Genomic DNA, 6191 nt, shown 5'->3' with positions numbered 1-6191 from the left:
CACAGAATTAATTATAGAAAACTTTCCAAACAGAGGGGAAGAATTTGACATACAGATAAGTGAGGCATATAGGACCCCAACTAGCCACAATAAAAAAAATCTATACCTAGACATATAATAATCAAGATCCCAGAAACCCAACAGAAGAACAAAATACTACAAGCAGTAAGAGACAAGAAACAAATCACATGCAAAGTAAAGCCCATCAGAATCACAGCAGACTTTTCAACAGAAACCCTCAGGTCAAGGAGAGCCTGGAGTGAGGTATTTCAAGTACTAAAAGAAAACAACCTCCAACCTAGACTGATGTATCCTGCAAAACTCTCTTTCAAAATGGATGGGGAAATAAGATACTTCCACGACAAAGAACACCTGAGAAACTTTATGAATACCAAACCAGCACTACAATGAATTCTAAACAATATCCTAGAAAAAGACAATGAAGGTAACAACACAATGAGGCCCAACAGAGCAAATCAAATAGGCAAGCCAAGAAACTAAAAGGAGACGGAGAAAAAAACACCCATGATAATAATAAGTTAGTACATATCGGTTATAACCATCAATATTAACGGCCTCAATTCACCAATCAAGAGAAATAGACCAGCAGAATGGATTAAGAAGAAAGATCCAATAATATGTTGTATACAAGACACATCTAGTGTAAAAAGAAGCCCATAGACTGAAAGTGAAAGGACAGAAAACTTCTTCATGTAACAGGAGCTCCGAGCCCCCACCAAAAAAGCAGGGGTAGCAATCTTATTCACAAAGTAAGTTTCAAACTTAAACTGATTGAAAGAGACAAAGAAGCTCACTACATCCTTGTGAAGGGAACAATTCAAGAGGAAGAGATAACAAATCATTTATTTTTAATTTATTGAGTATGTCAGAAAGCATATATGCTTTTTTTTCCCTCTTCTTTTTTTCCTTTTTCTTTTTCTTCCTCTGATGCTGGGGATTAAACTTGGCACATTGTTCTGCCTAGGCAGGTGCAGCACTATTGAGCTAAATCTCAGGTTTTACATTTCATATTTTTAAAATTTATCAATACATTAATCCTTGTCTCTATATATTGGTCTACCAAGTTGATGAGTTATTTTGGTTCTCATTTTCTTTGCTTTTTTATTTGAGAATTTATGAAATCTGTATATATGAGTAGCATGAAAAGTATTAAGGTCCATCTGTCATTTTCCTCTTTCATTTCTGCTTTCTACAAACTTCCATTTCTGTCACTACAGCTTGTTTGGTTGGAAATTTGTTAAAATAAATGTTATGTTATCAATATATCTTTGTACCTATTTTCTACTGATGATGAATATTAATTTTTAAGTAAATTTTATTATAACTATACTTAATCATTAATATCATTTTGTATCTGGTACATATTACAAATTCTCCAACTCCCTCAAAGATGATATTTGTTTTTCTCAAATTATACAAATCATCAACATTCTACACATCACTGCACTGTTTTATTATACTTAAGTATATATTGTATTGTAGAAAATATGCATTGTGTATATGTGTGGGGGGTATGTTTTTACATATATGTGTGCACTATTAAATGAGAAACATGGGCATGAATGTGGTAGGATTGTGCACATTTGGCATATTGATAGTTTCTCTGGCAACCTTATGATTTCTTTAAATTACATACTTGACTTAATTCATAGTCATTTGTTTGGGTAGAATATTACATATCTATTGGTGTTAAATTCTATCATTATGCTTATAAAAATATAAAAAAATAGGTATGGGATATAATAAAATAGAAACAGAAAAATCTGATCTTAAAAATGTGAATTTTTTTAGTTGTTTTTGGATTTCAAATATAAGTATATTTTTTTCTGTGGGAAGTTTTGTTAGAAAATGTAAGTGGTACAATCAACAAGCATATGATATTCATCAATTAATAAAATCAAAGGAGTTTATAAATCATAAAATTTTGAGGACAGTTTCTCAACTATAATATGTAACTTTGTTTTATTTATAATTACATTATTTCAAAAATATAAGAAAATGAGAAAGAACATAATGTTTGAAGATCATATCAAGCTAATGTATTTCGATTAGTCTGTGTTACATAAATTCTTGTTTATTTCATATCTTTTTTTGCTGTCATATATATGTATATTTGAAATTTTTATTTAGTATTTTCATTTCTTGTTATCATGTATCTTTGCAATCTTTAATAAAAAAACTCAGCAAATGTATGCTGAAGATTTGTGCATTTTATTTCATTGTGTTTTACAACAAAAGATGTAAATAGTTAATGAAATACAAGCTGAAATATTTAGAGGGCTGAAAATGTTTGCTATCTGCAATTTACTTTGCAACAATGTTCGAATGGAGAGAAGGAAGGTAGAAATGTCATAAAGCAATTTTATAAAATATTAATATTAAATGTGGTAGGCATAAGTGTTTTTCTGTATAAAATTATTTAAACTTTGTTAAATATTTGAAATATACTCAAGTGTTAGGGGAAAAGGGCATTCAGACATTAAAATGAACAACAATGTTAACAGACATTTGTGGAAACTATTTCTAAATAGCCAATAAACAGATTTTTTAAAAGGTGCTTACCTTCCTTAATCATTAGAAAAATGCAAGTTAAAATCACAGGACACTCAATTTTTACCCACCAAAATGGTTTAAATGAGAAATCACATGCTGATGAGAATTCAGAACCAGAACTCTCCTATGTTGCTGATATGGTAATAGCTCCTACATTTGTATACTGATACAAATACTGTAAATTAGAATGTGGTATAACCTATAAGCCAAGAATTCTATTGTCAGATTTATAACCAAGAGAACTGTATTCATCTTTCATCATGTTCCCCAAAAGATATCTATTACAATGTTAATACTACACTTGATCTTAGCCAAAAGGCTGAGAAGTGATTATATTACAGTGTTAGCAGCAATATTTTTAAAAGTCCAAAATGTATACTAGTAAGCAATCCCTGTCAATATTTGGCTAAACTGTAGTGTATTCACACAATGGATGCAATATAGCATCTCATGAACAAACTAGAGCTCCTCTCAAAGTGTGGATGGACCACATGAATGTAACAGTGATTTAAAGAAACCAAGAGCAAAGGAATATATGCCGAAATGGTTCCTTATAGTGTGCAAACACAAGAGTACGTTCCGTGCTGTTAGGATTCGTGGTCGCCCTGTACTTAAAGGAACGGTTATCACTCAGAAGGAAACTTTCTGGGAATGCTGGTTAAGTCTCGTTGCTCGAGCTGGTTGCTGGTTGCATGAGTGTGACTGATTCATGAAATTTCAGCAGACTACATCATGATTGGTGTTGTACTCACCTGTAGGCATGTTATATTTTAATACAAAGCACTCTGCCAGAACCTATAAGCGAAAGAGACTCTAGAAGGATTTGAGAAACAGGATCAAATTCACATTAGGAAGATTAGTAGAGAATACCAGGGGAAGAATTATCAGGCTGTTTGTAAAAGATATCCAAACAAGTAAAGAGGTTTGAATTAAAGCAAGAGCAACTTAGAAGAAAAGGACAGAGTACTGTCTGCACTTGAATAAACAGCGCAGGGCTTGAGTAGCTCAGTAAATCCCCGTGCCTGTTGCTGGAAAAATTAGAACAACAATACCTACTTCGTTGAGGCTATTTTGGCCATTTATTTAATAAGCTAAGGGAGTTTTGCAGCGACCCTCCATCAGTGCTCACTGTATACTGTACAGAGTGCGATATAAGGTTGAAATTAGAAAGTTTGAAGAGAAATAAATATCTTGATCTGAAAAGGTCTAGACATCCTTGCCCTTCCCCAAGCACAAGTAAAATCACCTTCCTGCTTAGGATTGGGTCAGGATAGAAGGCCAAAATCAGGAATGAGATCATGGGTGCCGGACTAGGACTCTGTTCACATAGCCCGGTCCCGAATCTCAAGGAACCAAACACTAGGGCTGACTCTTTTCAGCGCTTTCTCTGAGCTGTGAGTCCACTGGAGGGGGCGGGACTCAGGCCGAGGGGTGGAGTTGGGGTCAGAATCAGGGCCAATGGAACGCCAGTGTCTCCGGGCTTGACCTATTAGACACCCCGAAAACCGCCCCTTCCCTGTTACTGGCAGATGCATCTCAAGTTTCTCCCCAGCGGTGGGGTGTCAGAACTTTCAAGGGCTATGTGGGACTTCGCCTATACCTGGTCACTTGTTCCTGCTCCCCAAGACCTTTCCTCCCTCACACTCCTGGAGTCCTCCACTGCCCCTGGCATGGCCACAGACGGGTGAGGCACATGCACCTGCTTGTCCTCCTCAGGGGCCACCTGGGGGAAGGAACCAGTGAGCATAATGCAACCTTGCTGATATTGATGCTCACTTAAGCTGTAAAAGAGAGCTAAAGCTACTTTACAATTAAAAATTACAATGGGCTTGAGATCCTGTTGTTTGTTTGTTTTGGTATTAGGAATTGAACACAAGACCTGATATCCTGTTCTTAACACACTCTTTAAGGCCTGCAGCACCTTTGGTATATGCCATTCTTGTGCTGGGTAAGGGTTTATTTCATTGGTGGGTACCTGCTGTTCTTAACGCCTGCCTCACAAGCGCAAGGTCCTGAGTTTGAGCTGCAGTACGAAAAAAAAAAAAAAAACCCAAAAAACAAAAAACAAAAAAACACCTTAATAAGATAGTGGCAAATAGAATGCAGAAGATCATCAAGAAGATCATGCACCCTAACCAAATGGAATGATCCTAGGGATGCACGGATGGTTCAACATACATACATCAATAAATATAATGCAATATATTAATAGAGCCAAGGATGAAAATCATATGATCATCTCAATAGATGCAGAAAAAAGCATTTGACAAAATCCATTCATGATAACAACCCTATAAAGATGGAATAGTCTCTATCTCAATCTGTTAAAAAGCCATCTATGAAAAACCAACAGCCAATATCATACTAAATGGTCAAAACTGAAATACTTCACACTAAAATCAGGAAAAAGACAAGATTGCCCACTCTCATAACTCCTGTTCAATATAGTTTTGGAAACATTAGCCACAGCAATTAAACAAGAGAAAGAAATTAAAAGGAATAAAGAAAGGAGATGAAGAAGTCAAATTGTCATTATTTGCAGATGACATGATACTCTATATAGAAGGGCCCAAGAAATCCACCAAAAAGTCTTCTAGACTTAATAGCCAAATTTGGTAAAGTAGCTGATACAAACTTAACACATAAAAATCAGTAGCTTTCCTGTACACGAACAACACACTCACTGAAAGAGAAATGGAGCAAACAATTCTTTTCACAATAGCATGTAAAAAAGTGAAATTCCTAAGAATCAACCTAACAAAAGAAATGAAAGACCTCTGAAAACTATAGCAGTCTTAAAAAGAGATTTAAGATGAGATTAGAAAATGGAATGATATCCCTTGCTCCTGGGTAGGAAGAATCAACATCATGAAGATGGCCATACTTCCAAAACTGCTCTATAGATATGATGCAATCCCAGTTGAAATCCCAGAAGCATACTTCATGGACCTTGAGAAAACAATCCAAAAATCATTTGGAATAAGAAGAGACCTAGAATAGCAAAAACAATTCTAGGCAATAAAGACGAGGTAGGGGGTATCGCAGTCCCCAAGTTGAAACTATAATACAAAGCTACTGTGATATAAACAAACAAGCAAGCAAGCAAACAAACAAAACAGCATGGTGCTGGCAAAGAAACAAAACTGAAGAACAATGGAACAGATTAGAAGATGCAGGAACAACTTCAGACACGCTCAGCCACCTCATCTTCAATAAAGGAGCCAAATACCCCCCTGGAGAAAGGATAGCCTCTTTAATAAATGGTGCTGCCAAAAGACTTCTAGACTTAATTGACACTTTTAGCAGAGTAGCAGGATACAACACCCAACAATCAATAGCCTTCTTGTACACAAATAACAGACTCACTGAGAGAGAAAGTAGGGAAACAATTCCTTTCACAATAGCATCCAAAAAAATGAAGTATCTAGGAATCAACCTAACAAAAGAAGCAAAAGACCTCTACAATGAAAACTACAGCACTCTGAAAAAAGAGATCAAAGAGGATATAAGAAAATGGAAAGATATCCCCTGCTCCTAGGTAGGAAGAATCAACATAGTGAAAATGGCTATACTACCAAAACTGCTATACAGATTTAATGCAATACCAATTGAAATTC

At 35.4% G+C, this 6191-nt stretch overlaps 1 pseudogene; it reads right to left on the bottom strand.

The window, feature by feature from the left end:
* Window positions 1-2761: 2761 nt before the first annotated feature.
* On the bottom strand, window positions 2762-2905 carry LOC117284285 (annotated as a pseudogene).
* Between the last annotated feature and the right edge of the window lie 3286 nt (window positions 2906-6191).

The sequence above is a fragment of the Fukomys damarensis genome, unplaced genomic scaffold (assembly GCF_012274545.1).
Source record: "Fukomys damarensis isolate Sample0158 unplaced genomic scaffold, DMR_v1.0_HiC HiC_scaffold_35, whole genome shotgun sequence".
Lineage (NCBI taxonomy): Eukaryota > Metazoa > Chordata > Mammalia > Rodentia > Bathyergidae > Fukomys > Fukomys damarensis.
Note: the sequence above shows the minus strand (reverse complement) of the source record. Positions and strands in the feature narration are given on the sequence as shown.